This window comes from Triticum urartu, chromosome 5A, assembly GCF_056163025.1.
Source record: "Triticum urartu cultivar PI428250 chromosome 5A, HENAU_Tu73, whole genome shotgun sequence".
NCBI lineage: Eukaryota > Viridiplantae > Streptophyta > Magnoliopsida > Poales > Poaceae > Triticum > Triticum urartu.
The window spans coordinates 522112356-522132311 of record NC_141877.1 but is presented as its reverse complement, the minus strand read 5'-3'; the positions used below and the strand labels follow the sequence as shown (position 1 = coordinate 522132311).

The 19956-nt window shown below is 44.2% G+C and overlaps 1 long non-coding RNA gene across 1 annotated transcript; it reads left to right on the top strand.

The window, feature by feature from the left end:
* Positions 1-2844: 2844 nt before the first annotated feature.
* Positions 2845-3512, top strand: LOC147972441 (uncharacterized). The gene is made up of 2 exons (XR_015603415.1): positions 2845-3036; positions 3175-3512. It is a non-coding gene; the product is annotated as an uncharacterized LOC147972441 (long non-coding RNA).
* Positions 3513-19956: the final 16444 nt, after the last annotated feature.

Sequence of the window (19956 nt, the reverse complement as noted above, 5' to 3'; positions counted from 1 at the left end):
GATCACCTCCAAAGAGCAATAGCTCCAAAAGAGCTCTCCTTGCCGACGAACCAACCATGCATCCTTTGATTGCCTAAAAGAGTTGGTAGATGGGTGGTTTGGCGGGACTCGGACAACCTGAGAAAGTCATCATCTTGGACTCACCGACGATGACGTCAATAGGGCCCTTGGCGAACAATCTAGAACCACGGCGAGCACCAAAGAAACACCAACTAGGACCTCCAAGCCATATTTCCCAAAGCAATGCTCCCAGCAGAGGAACAACATCGAGGACACCGCCATCGCCGATCCTGATCTAAACATAGGCTGTCGTCCAAAGACATCCAGTCAAGTGAGAGGGAGGAAGGTGCCGACACACCACAATGACGCCTCCAAGAAGAGCCATGACACCCACAGGCGCCGTCACCGCTGGCACCGACCAAATACGAGCAAGACTTTTGTCCAAATTGTTGCACACCTACATCCCAGCCCGCCGGAATGGGGCACACCGTCCATGTGGAGTCACTCCGCCACCATCGCAGCACCTCGCATACGGAGTCGCATAACCGTGTATCGAAAGAACGAGACAACACCACCACACCGAGCCACCACCGCAGCCGTCAACACCACCATGATGTCCTGCAGCCCCAGAGGCTCGGGAACTCCATGTCTGCCGGCAGCCACGCCCAACCACCACTCCAGAAAGCGCAACCCACTGCCCTAGACGCCACCAACCTGCCAAATCTGAGCGGAGCCTGAATCCACCCATATCAGGAACCGCCGCCCGCAGCGCGACGGAGCCACCACGCAGCCCAGGACCACCTCGCCGTCGCGGAAGGGACGACCTCTCCATCGTGCTAGCACGCCCGCCGCGACCCTCCCTGCGAGCACACGTCGCCTACTCAGCGTCCGCACACGCGGCCACGCCTAGCCGACCAACCTCATCGTGTGGCACAACCCAGTCGTCCCCCGCGCACACCAAACCAGCCCCCCGAACGAGGCCGCCCGGTGAGCCTAGGCTGGGACCCTCGGTGAGCAACTCCACCGCCTGCACCACCGAGGGGCAAGCCCTAGACCAACGCGAGGGCGCGAGAGCTAGATCCCGCCGCCGCCGGCCGCCAACGGGCTTTGCTCGCTAACGTGAGCCAACGACAACAAGGGGGAATGAGGGAGAGGGGGCGGCGGTGGCGGTGGTTAGGGTTTCCACCCGAGCTGCCCCTAGCGAGCGGCGTGGAGGAGAGGAAAGGGGGCAGTTGTAAAATCACCACGAGATTGTTATTCTTATTTCTCTACCATGATATGTTCGTCGTTAAGGCTTTTTTATTGTTTCCAATATGAAGAATGCTATTCACATCTACAAACATGCACAAACCTATTTAAAATAAAGCATGCACAAACATATTTAATCCGTACCAAAATAAGTGTCTCAACTTTATATTCTGATATGAAAAAAAAAGTTGTAATTTTGCAAAACAGCCCACCCGCACTCCACCTGCTCTGCGCTCCCTCTCTCTGCTCCGCCGCCTCCCTCCCCTCCACCTTTCCTCGGCTGCGAGTCCGGACGCACCGGATCCGGTGTCCGCGAGGCCGGACGCGAGGAGGCAGCGCAGAGGACAGGCCACCAGGACGTCCTCAGGCAGGAGGACATGCCTGCCGCCGGTTGCCACGGGATCCTGCTCCGCCAAGTTCCCCGAGCGCCCGGCCCAGATCCCCGGCGACCGTGATCGTGCCTCTTTCCGCTGGACAAGGCGACAACGACGGCGCCGGGGAGGAAGAACTGCACGTCTACCAGGGGATGTTGCCCAATCTGCTGCTGCTGCGAGGTCCATCTTGCCAAAATTTCAGTCTTTTCACCGAAAAATGGTCGGACAGAGCATGCATGTTTGGATGAACTGACGGATGCAAATCGATGTGGGCACTGCCACTGCATACGTGCAATACTTACAACTACGCCATGGAGTAGTGTTCAGTTTGAAACTGACAGCCAACTACTCCAGTTGAATCTTCTTCATGCAGTAGATGGTGCAGCATAACATGGTGCAGTGGATGATGAATTTATTTTGTTCAGTTTGAAACTGACAGCCAGTTGATGATTTAGTTCCATCTAGTCTTGTATTCATACAGAGCACTGTTTCATCAGTTTCATCAAGTATTCACATACAGAGCACTGTTTTAGCAGTTTCATCAAGTATTCATACAGTTCACTGTTCCTCCAGTTTCTTCAAGTCTTGTATTCTTACAGAGCACTGTTTGTTTAAATTCTGCGGTATCTTGTGCAGGAGGCTGAGGAGGAAGAATGCGCTGCACTTGACGATCCGGAGGTGGAGGAGGATCCGGAGGCCAAAGATGAAGCTGCACTTGAAGATGCATCCATCAATGGCACGAAGGCGCATAGGCACATGAGGAAAAGGAGCTGGCCCGAGGAGTAGCTAGCCCGAGGCGCGGAGGCCGGAGGAGGAGCTGGTGCGGAGGTTGCTGCTCGGAGAAGACGCTCCTCGTCCCGCCAACAGTTGACGTGCCTGGGGATCCGGGCGAGATGCAGATAAGCATGGTGCTGGGCGAGCTAGAGATCTGGGGAGATGTGAGCTGCGCGAAGGGCTAAATTGTAAATTAACATTGTATTAAGCGCTGCGACACTTTTTCAGGATCGGAGGGAGTATTTTTTTTATGGGAGTCACATAGCACTTGAGGTGCATTTCAAAACTTTCTTTTTTTGAGAATAGAATGAGAGATTGCTGACCACCCTCGCCGGGTGGTTATTCAAAACTAATTTTAGGTAGTTACATATATAGGGGTTACTTGTAGGCGCCAAAATTAGCCAATATGTATATATATAGGATCTAGATCCATTTGTCCTCCGCCACATGGCGCTTGTTCCGTCGATGGCGTTTACTCTATGTGTATATAAGAATTATCAGGTGCCATCATTCTCGATCTCAAAGTAACGAGTAGGAGAGTGCTCACAAAAAATGACATCTATTGTGAGAATGGAGTCGCCACGCAAGTTGCGTCCGCTCATCATCATGGCGATGCTACTGCTGCTCGTGATGGCTGCGGGTAAATTCTATTAATCTGCTCTACCTGAAATTACTTCCATCAAAATAGTCAAATTGTTGTTGTTTGCATTTTTAGATTTTTTGAGCGCATGCCTTATTTCCATTTTTTTAATGTTGATGTATGAGTTTTCAAATTCAGAAGGCCATAAACATTGTCCGGAGGACTTGTGTGAAGGACCAAGTGGCAAGTTCAAAGGTGCATGTTCGCAGGACGACGAATGCCAAGAAACATGTGGGGAAGAGGGTTTTCATACTGGCTTTTGTAAAGTTGGGCCTTTTAATGGTGCATGTAAATGCTGTAAGCCATGCGTTTTTTAAATTATTTCCCAATGCTTCATGAAATAATTGCTTCACGTAAAGAATTTACCTATTGAATTTAATAAATTGGAGTCTTCTTTCTTCACTACAACACGCTTGCTTCATGTAAGACTTTACCTATTGAATTTAATAAACTGGAGTCTTGTTTCTTCACTACAACACGTCCGGTTTGCTACTGCTTTGGCCCGTGGTAGAAGTCATATTTCATAGCGACGGTCTTGAGGACCGTTGCCAATCTCCCGTCGTAGATTGGAAGTGCGATGTTTTTACAAGACCGACATGGATCCATGACGAGTTTCGACTGCCTGCCTGGACCCGAGGCCTACCCGGCCCGGTTAGCCATGAAGAAAAAAAAAACATTACTACTAGCTGCCACCGTGTCGGCATGGTGTTGACACGTGTGTTAGGCCAATCATTGCCCTTTCAAGATTGTCGAGTGACGTCAACTTTGCCGCTTAGCGTGACACCATGTGAAACGTCGGATGATGGGCTGCTTCCACGAGGCACCTCGAGAAGTTGACACATGTACCAATAGTAGCTCGACATGTGTGTTGTCAGCTACTTGACATCTGGACCATCAGCACCACAAATAGGCCAACCATAAGACGAGATATGGGCCAATCATAGGATGGCACGTGGACCAATCATAAGATGACACGTGGATGTCGTTGGCTTGACATGTGGCTGCATAAGGTATGTACATGTGCGCTGTCGCTGGCTTGACGTGTGGCCGTGTACGGTGTCGACATGTGCGCCATTGATGCACTACACAAAAAACACTTCCATGATGATACATGTTTGTCATAGTAGGTCACGATTTCTGTTATGCATGTACATCCATGATGATTTTATGACAGAATCAAGATAGTCATACTTGTGCTGTCGTAGAAGTGTTCCATGAGAATACTCAAATTATCATCATGGAAGTGTCCACTTCCATGACGATAAATGGGAGTCATGGAAGTGTTTTCGTCAAGGTTAACAGACACGTGGCATCCATCGTAATGGGTCGTCGTTAAGCTGTCGGGTCCGGTTTTGGATCCTATCACCCATTAACAGCCATGACCAATGACAATTTTCCACATGTAAAATTCTCATTGGCCCAAGGAACCACGTGCCAGCTCCGTGTTGGGATAGATGTCAACCGTGCAATGGACATGAGGCACTTATGATACGTCGACACGTGGCATGACCCAACAGTGGCCCATTCAGGTTAAAAAGGCCGGCCCGTTTGACATGGTCAAAAGTTAACGAGCCGGCCCATGGAAAGCCTGTTAACGGCCTATTCACATATAGCTCAAACGACCCATTAACTCATGACCCGTTATGTCCTTTTCGAATTGGGCCCAATAGCGTCATGAGGGCCGTCCAATATAATTTTAGCCCGTTGTCACCTTCAGCCCATGCATGGCCCATGACGTGTTTCAGCCCATATTAGGCCTTTTTTATCTCTGGGCCCTTTAACGGCCCGTGGTGACTCTAGCCCATAATAAACAGTAAATTGCTTTATACCCATTAATGGCCCATGATTCAGTTGGGCCATTTCTAGCCCGTGTTATCTTTCAGTCTTCTAAGGCCTATATATTCTTGGGCTCATTTCCGGCCCTTGATTACTTATGGTCCATTACTGGCATGTTCCGCTAATGGGCCAAATTCAACCCGTGGTTACAGTCGCCCCGTCTGTGGCCCATTAATCCTTGGGCCTTATTCATCTCATCATGTATTATGGCCCATTAACGACCTGTTATGCCCGTCGATAGAATTAAGCATGTGTTGTCTTACGGCTTGTTAACGGCCCACTATGGCCTGAGCCCATAAATAGACGGTTCTGAATTTTGGCCCGTTTACGGCCTAAATTGCATTTCGACTTTGGTCCACGATTAGTACGACCCATGTGAAAGGATCGAGAAGATGGGTCTAGACGGGGGGGGGGGGAGGGGGGGGATTAGACCCTTAACAAGTAAAAGTGGCAGTTTTTAATTTCTTCAAGTAAGGTTGAGTTTAGCACATGTGAAAGGGCATCCAATATATCTCAAGCAAGCATGACAAGAGTATAGGCAGCGGAAAGATTAACACATGCAATTTGCAAGAATGTAATTAAAGGGGTGGGATGAAGTGTGCAAACGCAATGAAGACACGGAGAATTTTTGGCGTGGTTCCGATAGGTGGTGCTATCGTACGTCCACGTTGATGGAGACTTCAACCCACAAAGGGTAACAATTGCGTGAGTCCGTGGAGGGCTCCACCCATGAAGGGTCCACGAAGAAGCAACCTTGTCTATCTCACCATGGCCATTGCCCATGAAGGACTTGCCTCACTCGGGTAGATCTTCACGAACTAGGCGATCTCCTTGCCCTTACAAACTTCTTGGTTCAACTCCACATCATGACGGAGGTTCCCAAACGACACCTAACCAATCTAGGAGACATCACTCTCCAAAAGGTAATAAATGGTGTGTTGATGTTAAACTCCTTGCTCTTGTGCTTCAAATGATAGTCTCCCCAGCACTCAACTCTCTCTCTCTCTCTCAGATTTGGCTATGGTGGAAGAAGGATTTGAGTGGAAAGCAACTTGGGGAAGGCTAGAAATCAAGGTTCAAATGGTTGGAATGGAATCTCTTGATCTCAACACATGAGTAGGTGGTTCTCTCTCAAAAAATGGATGGTGGAAGTGTAGGCACGTTCTGATGGCTCTCTTCTATGAGAAGAAGGGGGTGGAGAGATTTATAGCCTCCACACAAAATCTAATCGTTACACACTTTGTTGCATATCGGTGGAACCGATTAGTAAACTCGGTAGCACCGATCTGTACAAAAATATGAATGTTTGGATTCTCGGTGGGACCGACTAGAACAAATCGGTGGGACCGATGTACTAGGGCTTAGGGAAAACTTCATCTCAGTGGCACCGATTGCACCATCTCTGTGGGACCGAATTGAGTGCAACGGGCAATAGAGAATCTGTGAAGCCAACTCGGTGGGACTGATTGCATAAACCCAGTGGGACCGAAGTGAATGCAACAAGTCATAGATTGCCGGCAAGGCCATCTTGGTGAGATAGAGATCTATATTAGTGTGACCGAACTGTTAGGGTTTCTAGTAGTGGCTATGTCAAGATGAACTCGGTGGCTCCGGATAGAAAGTATCGGTAGGGCCGAGTTGGACTTTAGGGTTTTGACATATTTGGATGGAGAAAGTGGCTGAGGGTTTTGGAGCAATATCACTAAGCATTTGAGCAACTAGACCATTAAGCAACACCTCATCCCCTTTTAATAGTATTGTCTTTCCTATGCGCTCATTGTGATGTTGGATCACCAAAATAGAAATGAAGAGTTTTGAGATTTTGCCAATCCTTATCCTTAGCATTTGGAAGGGGTTCCACATCCTCTTGTCCTTGCCACTCCACTATTGAACTTATCTGAAATATTCTCTATAAAACTATTAGTCCAACAAATGATATGTTGACATTAATTACTAAAATCACCCAGGTAGCACTTGTGCTTTCAATCTCCCCCTTTTTGGGAATTGATGACAACATACATCAAAGCTTCAAGTAAATGATATGAGGAGCAGTAAGTAAAGCTTTGGAAGACCATGTAACATGCATAAGCTCCCCCTACATATGTGCAATCATGTAATGATAGAATTGAAACAACATGTGAATGCACATCAAGACAGAGCAAGCAATGAGTTACATGTATCTTGGCTATATGCATCAGAGCAGAAAGTGAAGTGAGGTGTACCTTCATGTTTATGACTCTCTCTTGCAAACAGTATGTTCAAAAGTAGTAGATCATCATGCACATGAGTGTGATGCACAAACTTACCTTGTGGTTCTTGATCTGACTCTTGAAGAAGTAGACTTGAGAAAACATGGTTAAATAACAAAAGAGAACTTCAAGCAAGAAAGATTTCAAGGTCCACAAGAGTTCCAAGACTGGGATGATATCTAATATATGAGTACCACAGAGTGAGTACTTCGTTTGAATGTAGACATGTCCCCAAAGGTTTAAAGATTTACAATAAATTCCAAGGATTTTTCTTCCCAAAACATAAGTTTTCCTCTCCCCCTGAATTTAACATTTGATAATGGGAGTAGGTAGGGTAAGATAAAATCAGAGCAAAAGGATATTATAGTAAAGTATGCTCAGAGCAAATTAAGGATTAAAATATGACGGGCATATCTTTCCCCTCTTAAAGATATGTGAATTCTCCCCTCTTATGAAAATGCATCTCTCTTAGAAGAGCTTTGATGTTCTCTCTCTTGTTATATACATAAGCTTTGATGTGCTCTCCCCCCTTTGATGTCAATTTCCAATAAGGGTAGTGTTCATGGATATGAGTTAAGTGAGTGTGGTTCTTGAGAGTCACAACTAAGAAGAATGTAGCTTAAGATGTAGGTAGAGGGAAAGAAACATTGAGTGGATCTGATAAGAGATAGATACTTTAAGATGGTAAAAGACTTTCTCAGTAGTGAAATCGGTGGCACTGGTCCAGTTTAATCGGTGACTCCGAGATAACAAAGTCACTGAAGGTGCATACCGGTGAGACCGAGGTAGTCTGTTTCAGTACAATCGATGAACTGTTGCTCAAGTAGACCTTGTGCTTTGGTCTGGCCAATAGGCTTGAATCGGTGGAACCGAGTTCAATGCAGAGGAAAGATTTTGTCAACTTAGCTCACTTGCAGGAGAACTTTCACAAAGATTTTCAAGGAATTTGATAGGATTTGCAATGAATTTACAAAATGCAAAACAGAAAGAGAAATGAAATAAGAAGAATCTAGATGAAGTTTTTTTTTGTTTTAGAAGGGAAACACAATAGTAAGAAGAAATGCAAAAGAAATGTATCTACCAGAAAAGAACACTAGAGAACTTCATCTAGGGGTGGTCGGCGACATAGTCACCTATGTTAGGGTATATTGACTTAGGAGTCAAGTGAGATCACTTGATCATAGGTCATACTCATCGTTAAGATCAAAATGGGGTTACCATTTTTCATTTAAGCATCTTGATGTATTCTCATCTTGTTGAGTTACTTTGGCTCATGTCTTGGAGCAAAGCTTCTGTATGATGGAATGACTTACCTTGGGTTGTGGTGTTGAACTTGATCATGTAGCTGAACTTGTGGTAGATGCTCAATGTTGATGTAGTCCATCAAGAGTTAGAGTCATCCTTTGGATTTTGAAGCTCATATTCCTACATGGGCCAGTCTTGCAAGGAATAGCACTTGTGTATCCAAATTGACAAGAGCGAAATTTATTATATTGAAATTGTCAAAGGATATGTTGAATGAGTTCATGCTTCCTTGATTTCAACAAGCAAAGTATATATACTTGGTGATGTAGAGATTGCTCAAGATGTGAGTGATTTTCAATCTCATGGATTGAGGCTCATCCAAGCACCTACAAGGGTTAGACAACATGCAAGGGCGCAAATGTATCCAAGATAAATGATCATCATCATAATAGAAATATCAAGGATTAGTCATATGGGCTTATGCCTTGCATGTATCCAAGGAGTCTCTACTCCAAATTTGAGGCATCCATGATGTTCAACTCGCTCCTCAAACAACAAAATATCTTGTTTAGTGAAGATATCCGCCAATTGCTTATCAGAACAAACGTGTTTAAGATTAATATCTCCTTTAGCAACATGATCATGAATAAAATGATGAAGAACTTCAATGTGCTTAGTTCGAGAATGTTGCACGGGATTGTGTGCAATATTAATAGCACTCTCACTGTCACAAAGCAATGGAACATGTCTCACATGTATCCCAAAAACTTTAAGAGTTTGGGTCATTGCTACCTCTTGAGCACTGCGTTGGATTTCCTTGAAGAGGAAAGGATGATGCAGCAAAGTAGCGTAAGTATTTCCCTCAGTTTTTGAGAACCAAGGTATCAATCTAGTAGGAGGCTATGCGCGAGTCCCTCGTACCTGCACAAAACAAATAACTCCTCGCAGCCAACACGAAAAGGGGGTGTCAATCCCTTCACAGTCACTCACGAGAGTGAGATCTTATAGATATGATAAGATAATATTTTTGGTAATTTTGTGATAAAGATGCAAAGTAAAATAAAAGAAAAGTAAATAAATAGATATTGGAAGATTAATATGATGAAGATAGACCTGGGGGCCATAGGTTTCACTAGCGGCTTCTCTCAAGAGCATAAGTATTTTACGGTGGGTGAACGAATTACTGTTGAGCAATTGACAGAATTGAGCATAGTTATGAGAGTATCTAGGTATGATCATGTATATAGGCATCACGTCCGAGACAAGTAGACCAACTCCTGCCTGCATCTACTACTATTACTCCACTCACCGACCGCTATCCAACATGCATCTAGAGTATTAAGTTTATGGAAATAGAGTAACGCCTTAAGCAAGATGACATGATGTAGAGGGATAAATTCATGCAATATGATAAAAAACCCCATCTTGTTATCCTTGATGGCAACAATACAATACGTGCCTTGCTGGCCCTACTATCACTGGGAAAGGACACCGCAAGATTGAACCCAAAGCTAAGAAAGATCAATCTAGTAGGCCAAACCAAACTGATAATTCAAAGAGACTTGCAAAGATAACCAATCATACATAAAAGAATTCAAAGAAGATTCAAATATTGTTCATAGATAATCTTGATCATAAACCCACAATTCATTGGTCTCAACAAACACACCGCAAAAAGAAGATTACATCGAATAGATCTCCACAAGAGAGGGGGAGAACTTTGTATTGAGATCCAAAAAGAGAGAAGAAGCCATCTAGCTAATAACTATGGACCCGTAGGTCTGAAGAAAACTACTCACACTTCATCGAAGAGGCTATGGTGTTGATGTAGAAGCCCTCCGTGATGGATGCCCCCTCCGGCGGAGCTCCGGAACAGGCCCCAAGATGGGATCTCATGGATACAGAAAGTTGCGGCGGTGGAATTAGGTTTTTGGCTCCGTATCTGATCGTTTGGGGGTACGTAGGTATATATATAGGAGGAAGGAGTACGTCGGTGGAGCAACAGGGGGCCCACGAGGGTGGAGGGCGCGCCTGGGGGGGGGGGGTAGGCGCGCCCCCTACCTCGTGGCCTCCTCCTTTGTTTCTTGACGTAGGGTCCAAGTCTCCTGGATCACGTTTGTTGAGAAAATCACGTTCCCGAAGGTTTCATTCCGTTTGGACTCCGTTTGTTATTCCTTTTCTTCGAAACCCTAAAATAAGCAAAAAAACAACAATTCTGGGCTGGGCATCCGGTTAATAGGTTAGTCCCAAAAATAATATAAAAGTGGATAATAAAGCCCAATAATGTCCAAAACAGTAGCTAATATAGCATGGAGCAATCAAAAATTATAGATACATTGGAGATGTATCAAGCATCCCCAAGCTTTATTCCTGCTCGTCCTCGAGTAGGTAAATGATAAAAAAGATAATTTTTGATGTGGAGTGCTACTTGGCATATTTTCAATTTAATTCTTATTATTTGTGGTATGAATATTCAGATCCGAAAGATTGAAGATAAAAGTTCATATTGACATAAAAATAATAATACTTCAAGCATACTAACAAAGCAATCATGTCTTCTCAAAATAACATGGCTAAAGAAAGTTATCCCTACAAAATCATATAGTCCGGCTATGCTCTATCTTCATCACACAAAGTATTTAAATCATGCACAACCCCGATGACAAGCCAATCAATTGTTTCATACATTTGACATTCTCAAACTTTTTCAATCTTCATGCAATACATGAGCGTGAGCCATGGATATAGCACTATAGGTGGAATAGAATGGTGGTTGTGGAGAAGACAAAAGGGAGAAGATAGTCTCACATCAACTAGGTGTATCAACGGGCTATGGAGATGCCCATCAATAGATATCAATGTGAGTGAGTAGGGATTGCCATGCAACAGATGCACTAGAGCTATAAGTGTATGAAAGCTCAACAAAAGAAACTAGTGGGTGTGCATCTAACTCGCTTGCTCACGAATACCTAGGGAATTTTGAGGAAGCCCATCATTAGAATATACAATCCAAGTTCTATAATGTAAAATTCCCACTAGTATATGAAAGTGACAACATAGGAGACTCTCTATTATGAAGACCATGGTGCTACTTTGAAGCACAAGTATGGTAAAAGGATAGTAGCATTGCCCCTTCTCTCTTTTTCTCTCATTTTTTTATTTGGGCTTCTTTGGCCTCTTTTATTTATTTATTTTCGTCCGGAGTCTCATCCCGACTTATGGGGGAATCATAGTCTCCATCATCCTTTCCTCACTAGGACAATGCTCTAATAATGATGATCATCACACTTTTATTTACTTACAACTCAAGAATTACAACTCAATACTTAGAACACGATATGACTCTATATGAATGCCTCCGGCGGTGTACCGGGATGTGCAATGACTCATGGGTGATTTGTATGAAAGAATTATGAACGGTGGCTTTGCCACAAATACGATGTCAAGTACATGATCATGCTAAGCAATATGACAATGATGAAGTGTGTCATAATAAACGGAACGGTGGAAAGTTGCATGGCAATATATCTTGGAATGGCTATGGAAATGCCATAATAGGTCGGTATGGTGGCTGTTTTGAGGAAGGTATATGGTGGGTGTATGATACCGACGAAAGGTGCGCGGTATTAGAGAGGCTAGCAATGGTGGAAGGAAGAAAGGTGCATATAATCCATGGACTCAATATTAGTCATAAAGAACTCATATACTTATTGCAAAAATCTACAAGTCATCAAAGCAAAGTATTACACGCATGCTCCTAGGGGGATAGATTGGTAGGAAAAGACCATTGCTCGTCCCCGACCGCCACTCATAAGGAAGACAATCAAAAAATAAATCATGCTCCGACTTCATCACATAACGGTTCACCATATGTGCATGCTACGGGAATCACAAACTTTAACACAAGTATTTATCAAATTCACAACTACTCACCTAGCACAACTTTAATATCATTGAGGGAGTCCTGGATTAGGGGGTATCCGGACAGCCAAACTATATCCTTTGGCTGGACTGTTGGACTATGAAGATACAAGATTGAAGACTTCGCCCCATGTCCGGATGGGATTCTCCTTGGCGTGGAAGGCAAGCTAGGCAATACATATATATATATATATATATATATATATATATATATATATATCTCCTCCTTTGTAACCGACCTTGTGTAACCCTAGCCCCCTCCGGTGTCTATATAAACCGGAGGGTTTAGTCCGTAGGACAAGATACAATCATACCATAGGCTTGCTTCTAGGGTTAGCCTCTACGATCTCGTGGTGGATCAACTCTTGTAATACTCATATCATCAAGAACAATCAAGCAGGAATGTAACACCCACGATGCGGCTATATCTCCTACGTGTCAGAGCACGACTTAGAGGCATAACCGCATTGTAGGCATGTCGCAAGAGGGGTAATCTTTACACACCCCATGTACTGAATAAGATAGAGATACAGAGTTGGCTTACAATCGCCACTTCACACAATACATAAATATATCATTACATCATCCAGATACAATCAAGGTCCGACTATGGAACCAAAATAAAGACAACCCCAAATGCATAATATCCCCGGTCGCCCCGACTGGGCTCCACTACTGATCAACTGGAAACGAAACAACACAACAAACAAGATCTTCCTCGAGCTCCTCCTTGAGCTGGGTTGCGTCACCTGCACGGTATCATCGGCACCTGCAACTGGTTTTGGAAGTAATCTGTGAGTCACGGGGACTCAGCAATCTCACACCCTCGCGATCAAGACTATTTAAGCTTATGGGTAGGAAAAGGTATGAGGTGGAGCTGCAGCAAGCACTAGCATATATGGTGGCTAACATACGCAAAAGAGAGCGAGAAGAGAAGGCAAGGCACGGTCGAGAACTAATAATGATCAAGAAGTGATCCTGAAACTACTTACGCGCAAGCATAACTCCAACACCGTGTTCACTTCCCGGACTCCGCCGAAAAGAGACCATCACGGCTACACACGCGATTGATGTATTTTAATTAAGTCAAGTGTCAAGTTCTCTACATCCGGACATTAACAAATTCCATCTACCCATAATCGCGGGCACGGCTTTCGAAAGTTCAAATCCCTGCAGGGGCGTCCCAACTTAGCCTATCACAAGCTCTCACGGTCAACGAAGGATATTCCTTCTCCCAGGCAGACCCGATCAGACTCGGAATCCCGGTTACAAGACATTTCGACAAAGGTAAAACAAGACCAACAAAGCCGCCCGATGTGCCGACAAATCCCAATAGGAGTCGCATGTATCTCGTTCTTAGGGCACACCGGATGAGCGCTCCGTACAGCTAAAACCAAACCTCGAGTTTCCCCGAGGGGGCGCTGCAAAGGACTCTAGTTTGGACCAACACTCAGAGGAGCACTGGCCCGGGGGGGGGGGGTTATATAATGATAAATGTTTATTATTCATGCTAGAATTGTATTAACCGGAAACTTACAACATGTGTGAATACATAGACAAACAGAGTGTCACTAGTATTGCCTCTACTTGACTAGATCGTTGAATCAATGATGGTTATGTTTCCTAACCATAGACATGAGTTTTCATTTTATTAATGGGATCACATCATTAGAGAATGATGTGATTGACTTGAGCCATCCGTTAGCTTAGCACAATGATCGTTTAGTTTCTTCCTATTGCTTTCTCCATAACTATACATGTTCCTATGACTATGAGATCATGCGACTCCCGAATACCCGAGGAACACTTTGTGTGCTACCAACAGGTGTCTCTGATGGTGTTTGTTGAGTTGGCATGGATCAAGATTGGGATTTGTCACTCCGATTGTCGGAGAGGTATCTCTGGGCCCTCTCGGTAATTTAGATCACAATAAGCCTTGCAAGCAATGTAGCTAATGAGTTAGGTATGGGATGTATCATTACGGAACGAGTAAAGAGACTTGACGGTAACGAGATTGAACTAGGTATTGAGATACCGACGATCGAATCTCGGGCAAGTAACGTACCGATGACAAAGGGAACAACGTATACCGTTATGCGGTTTGACCGATAAAGATCTTCGTAGAATATGTAGGAACAAATATGAGCATCTAGGTTCCACTATTGGTTATTGACCAGAGAGACATGTCTCGGTCATGTCTACATAGTTCTCGAACCCATAGGGTCCGCACGCTTAACGTTCGGTGACGATCGGTATTACGAGTTTATGTGTTTTGATGTACCAAAGGTACTTCGGAGTCCCGGATTTGATCAGGGACATAACTAGGAGTCTCGAAATGGTCGAGACGTAAAGATTGATATATTGGAAGCCTATGTTTGGACATCGGAATGGTTCCGGGTGAAAACGGGAGTATATCGGAGCACCGGGAGGTTACCGGAACCCCCCGGGAAGTATATGGGCCTTATTGGGCCTTAGTGGGAGAGAGGGGAAAGGAGCAAAGGAGGGGGCGCGCCCCCCCAAGCCCAATCCGAATTGGGAAGGGGGTCGCCCCCCTTTCCTTCCTCCTCCCTCCTCCTTCCTTCTCTCCTAAATCCAACAAGGCAAGGGGGAAATCCTACTCCCGGTGGGAGTAGGACTCCCCTTGGGGCGCGCCTAGGAGGTCGGTCCCCTCCCCCTCCTCCACTCCTTTATATACGGGGGAGGGGGGCACCCCATAGACACACAAGTTGATCATTGATCTTTAGCCGTGTGCGGTGCCCCCCTCCACCATAATCCACCTCGGTCATATCGTAGCGGTGCTTAGGCGAAGCCCTATTCCGGTAGCATCATCATCACCGTCATCACGCCGTCGTGCTGACGAAGCTATTCCTCGACACTCTGCTGGATCATGAGTTCGTGGGACGTCACCGAGCCGAACGTGTGCAGATCGCGGAGGTGTCGTACCTTCGGTGCTAGGATCGGTCGACCATGAAGACGTACGACTAAATCAATCGCATTGTCATAGCACTTCCTCTTACGGTCTACGAGGGTACATAGACGATACTCTCCCCTCTTGTTGCTATGCATCACCATGATCTTGCGTGTGCGTAGGAAATGTTTTGAAATTACTGCGTTCCCCAATAGTGGTATCAGAGCCCGGTTTATGCGTAGATGTTATATGCACGAGTAGAACACAACAGAGTTGTGGGCGTGGGTATATACATATTGCTTGCCATCACTAGTTGATTCTTGATTCAGCGGCATTGTTGGATGAAGCGGCCCAGACCGACATTAGCGTACGTTTACGCGAGACTGGTTTTACCGACGTGCTTCGCACACAGGTGGCTGGTGGGTGTCGGTTTCTTCAACTTTAGTTGAATCGGATTCAATGAACATGGTTCTTTCTGAAGATCAAAAAGCAATCACTATACCGCGTTGTGGTTTTTGATGCGTAGGTAAGAACAATTCTTGCTCAGCCCGTAGCAGCCACGTAAAACATGCAACAACAAAGTAGAGGAAGTCTAACTTGTTTTTGCAGGGCATGCTGTGATGTGATATGGTCAATACATGATGCTAAATTTTATTGTATGAGATGATCATGTTTTGTAACAGAGTTATCGGCAACTGGCAGAAGGCTGATGGTTGTCTCTTCATTGCATAAGATGCAAGCACCATACAATTGCTTTACTTTATCGTTATGCGATAGCAATAGTTGCAAAAGCAATAGTTGGTGAGACGACCATGTGAAGACACGTTGATAGAGATCAAGATGATGGAGATCATGGTGTCATGCCGGTGACGATGGAGATCATGACGATACTTTGGAGATGGAGAACAAAGGCACAAGATGATGATGGCCATATCATGTCACATATTTTGATTAAATGTGATGTTTATCTTTTATGCTTCTTATTTTGCTTAGTACGACGGTAGCATTATAAGATGATCTCTCACTAAATTTCAAGGTATAAGTGTTCTCCCCGAGTATGCACCATTGCGACAGTTCCTCGTGCGGAGACACCATGTGATGATCGGGTGTGATAAGCTCTACGTTCACATACAACGGGTGCAAGCCAGTTTTGCACACGCGGAATACTCAGGTTAAACTTGACGAGCCTAGCATATGCAGATATGGCCTCGGAACACTGGAGACTGAAAGGTCGAGCATGAATCATATAGTAGATATGATCAACATAGTGATGTTCACCATTGAAAACTACTCCATCTCACATGATGATCGGACATGGTTTAGTTGATTGGATCACGTGATCATTTAGATGACTAGAGGGATGTCTATCTAAGTGGGAGTTCTTAAGTAATATGATTAATTGAACTTTAATTTATCATGAACTTAGTCCTGATAGTATTTACATATCTATGTTGTAGATCAATTGCTCGTGTATAGCTTCCCCGTTTTATTTATGATATGTTCCTAGGGAAAAACTATGTTGAAAGATGATAGTAGCAATGATGCAGACTAGGTCCGTGATCTGAGGATTATCCTCATTGCTGCATAGAAGAATTATGTCATTGATGCACCGCTAGGTGACAGACCTATTGCAGGAGAAGATGCAGACGTTATGAATGTTTCACAAGCTCGGTATGATGACTACTTGATAGTTTAGTGCACCATGCTTTACGGCTTAGAACTGGGACTTCAAAAACGTTTTGAACGCCATGGAGCATATAAGATGTTCCATGAGTTGAAATTGGTATTTCATAACCATGCCCGTGTCAAGAGGTATGAGACCTCTGACAGTACTTTGCCTACAAGATGGAGGAGAATAGCTCAACCAATGAGCATGTGCTCAGATTGTCTGGGTACTACAATTGCTTGAATCAAGTGGGAGTTAATCTTCGAGATGACATAGTAATTGACAAATTTGTCTAGTCATTATCACCAAGTTACTAGAACTTCGTGATGAACTATAATATGCAAGGGATAACGAAAACAATTCCCAAGCTCTTCGCGATGCTAAAGTCGGCGAAGGTAGAAATCAAGAAAAGCATCAAGTGTTGATGGTTAACAAGACCACTAGTTTCAAGAAAAGGGCAAAGGGATAGAAAGGGAACTTCAAGAAGAATGACAAACAAGTTGTCACTCCCGTGAAGAAGCCCAAAGCTAGACCCAAGCCTGAAACTGAGTGCTTCTACTGCAAAGGAAATGGTCAATGGAAGTGGAACTGCCCTAGGTACTTGGCGGATAAGAAGGATGGCATAGTGAACAAAGGTATATTGGATATACATGGTATTGATGTGTACTTTACTAGTGTTTATAGCAACCCCTGGGTATTTGATACTGGTTCATTTGCTAAGAGTAGTAACTCGAAATGGGAGTTGCAAAATAAATAGAGACTAGTTAAGGGCGAGGTGATCATGTGTGTTGGAAGTGATTCCAAGGTTGATAAGATCACCGTCGCACACTCCCTTTACCTTCGGGATTAGTGTTGAACCTAAAATAAATGTTATTTGGTGTTTGCATTGAGCATGAATATGATTGGATCATGTTTGTTGCAATACGGTTATTCATTTATGTCAAAGAATAATTGTTGTTCTATTTACATGAATAAAACCTTCTATGGTCGTACACTCAATATAAATGGTTTATTAAATCTCGATCATAGTGATACACATATTCATAATATTAAAGAAAAAAAAGCAAAGTTAATAATGATAGTGCAACTTATTTGTGGCATTGCCGTTTAGGTCATATTGGTGTAAAGCGCAGGAAGAAACTCCATGCTGCTCAGCTTTTGGAATCACTTGATGCTTGCGAACCATGCCTCATGGGAAAAATGACTAAGACTCCGTTCTCCGGAACAATGGAGCGAGCAACTAACTTGTTGGAAATAATACATACTGATGTATGCGGTCCAATGAGTGTTGAGGCTCGTGGCGGGTATCGTTATTTTCTGACCTTCACAGATGATTTTGCAAATATGGGTATATCTACTTGATAAAACATAAGTCTAAAACATTTGAAAAGTTCAAAGGATTTCAGAGTGAAGTGGAAAATCATCATGACAAGAAAATAAAGTTTCTACGATCTTATCACGGAGACGAATATTTGAGTTATGAGTTTGGTCTTCAATTAAAACAATGTGGAACAGTTTCACAAATTCGTACCACCTGGAACACCACAGCATAATGGTGTGTCCGAACATCATAACCGTAATTTATTGGTTATAGTGCAATCTATGATGTCTCTTACTAGGAAAAGGCTAATTAGTGGCGCACCTGTTTTGGCCATTAATGGCGCACTACAGGTGCGCCACTATTAACACGCCACTAGCAACAAGTACTAATGGCGCACCCCTGGTGCGCCACTAGTATCCCAGATAATAGTAGCGCACCTGGCAGTGCGCCATTAGTATGTCCCCTGGTGCGCCATTACTATGCCTCCCAGGGGGCCATATTTACCTTGTGCTCTGGGTTACTAATGGCGCACTACTAGATAATGCGCCACTAGTATGTTTATTGCAGTGCGCCACTAAAGTGTAGTATGGTGCGCCACTAGTATGAATATTAGGAATTTTTTCTTTTTTCTTTTCTGATATTTGCACATGTTACAAAATATATTATTGCACAGAATATAGACAGCAGAACATATAAACATCAGATTTATGGAATACAAATAGAAGATTAGTCTCCGAATACAATTCATCATATTAGTCTCCGAATTCAAAAGACCGAACAAAGTTAGAACATTACAAGTCTCGAGACCGCAATTAGCGACTTTGTCTTCACATTACAAGTTGATATCGATCATCTAAACTACCATCACATATAAGAGAGTTGTGGTCATCATGATGAGCATCATCGTGATGAAACTGGTCTTCATCCGGTTCCTCCTCCGCTCCCTCCTCTCTCCCACTAGATAGCCCGTGTATCTAGCTTCCGCCTCCTCCCTAGTGGTGTACCCTTTCTAACTGTTACCGCTGAAACGGTGAACCAGTCTCTGACACTCCTCCCAGTCATCGTAGACTCCGGGAACCTGACCCTTGTACACGACATACGACGGCATCTCTGTGCACTAGACAAACAAAATGTTAGTAGCAATTCACAGAAAATACATAAGCAATATATAATTATGCAACAAAAGGATCTGAATATAAAAGCAACACATTAATAACATGATTCATGGTCCTACTAATAAATAGCATCGATTACATATAAGTTGAACGACTGTCCAAACCAAAGAGACATACAAGTTCATTAAAGTTTAATTACAACATGAGCTAATCGATATTTTAGAACTACATAGCATCCCTACTTTCCACTTGACTCAGGGACCGGAGTGTGGATGAAGCCGCCGTCTTTTGTGATGGTCATGAAATCGCGATCGTTGTCAGCCTGCATTTGTAGCGTTGTTTCTATTTCACTGTTGGACGGTTGATATCTGAGGTAGAACTGCCCCGAGGTACGAAGGACATCTTGATGGATGATTTCCGCAAACTCTGACTGGATGCGAAAGAATTCTTGTCTGAGGTCCGCGTCCTGGATTGCCGACAAGCGTGCGGCCCAATTTTTGAGACTATTTGGTACTAGAAGTTGATTATGGTCCCGTACGATCGCTCGCATGTGATGGAGGGCGTAGTAGGCATCCTTCTGACCGCCAGGCGGTTGCTTGATGCAGGTGAACATCGTTACGTGGGTGAACACGTGCTTGCCGTACCTAAGAATTGGCCTC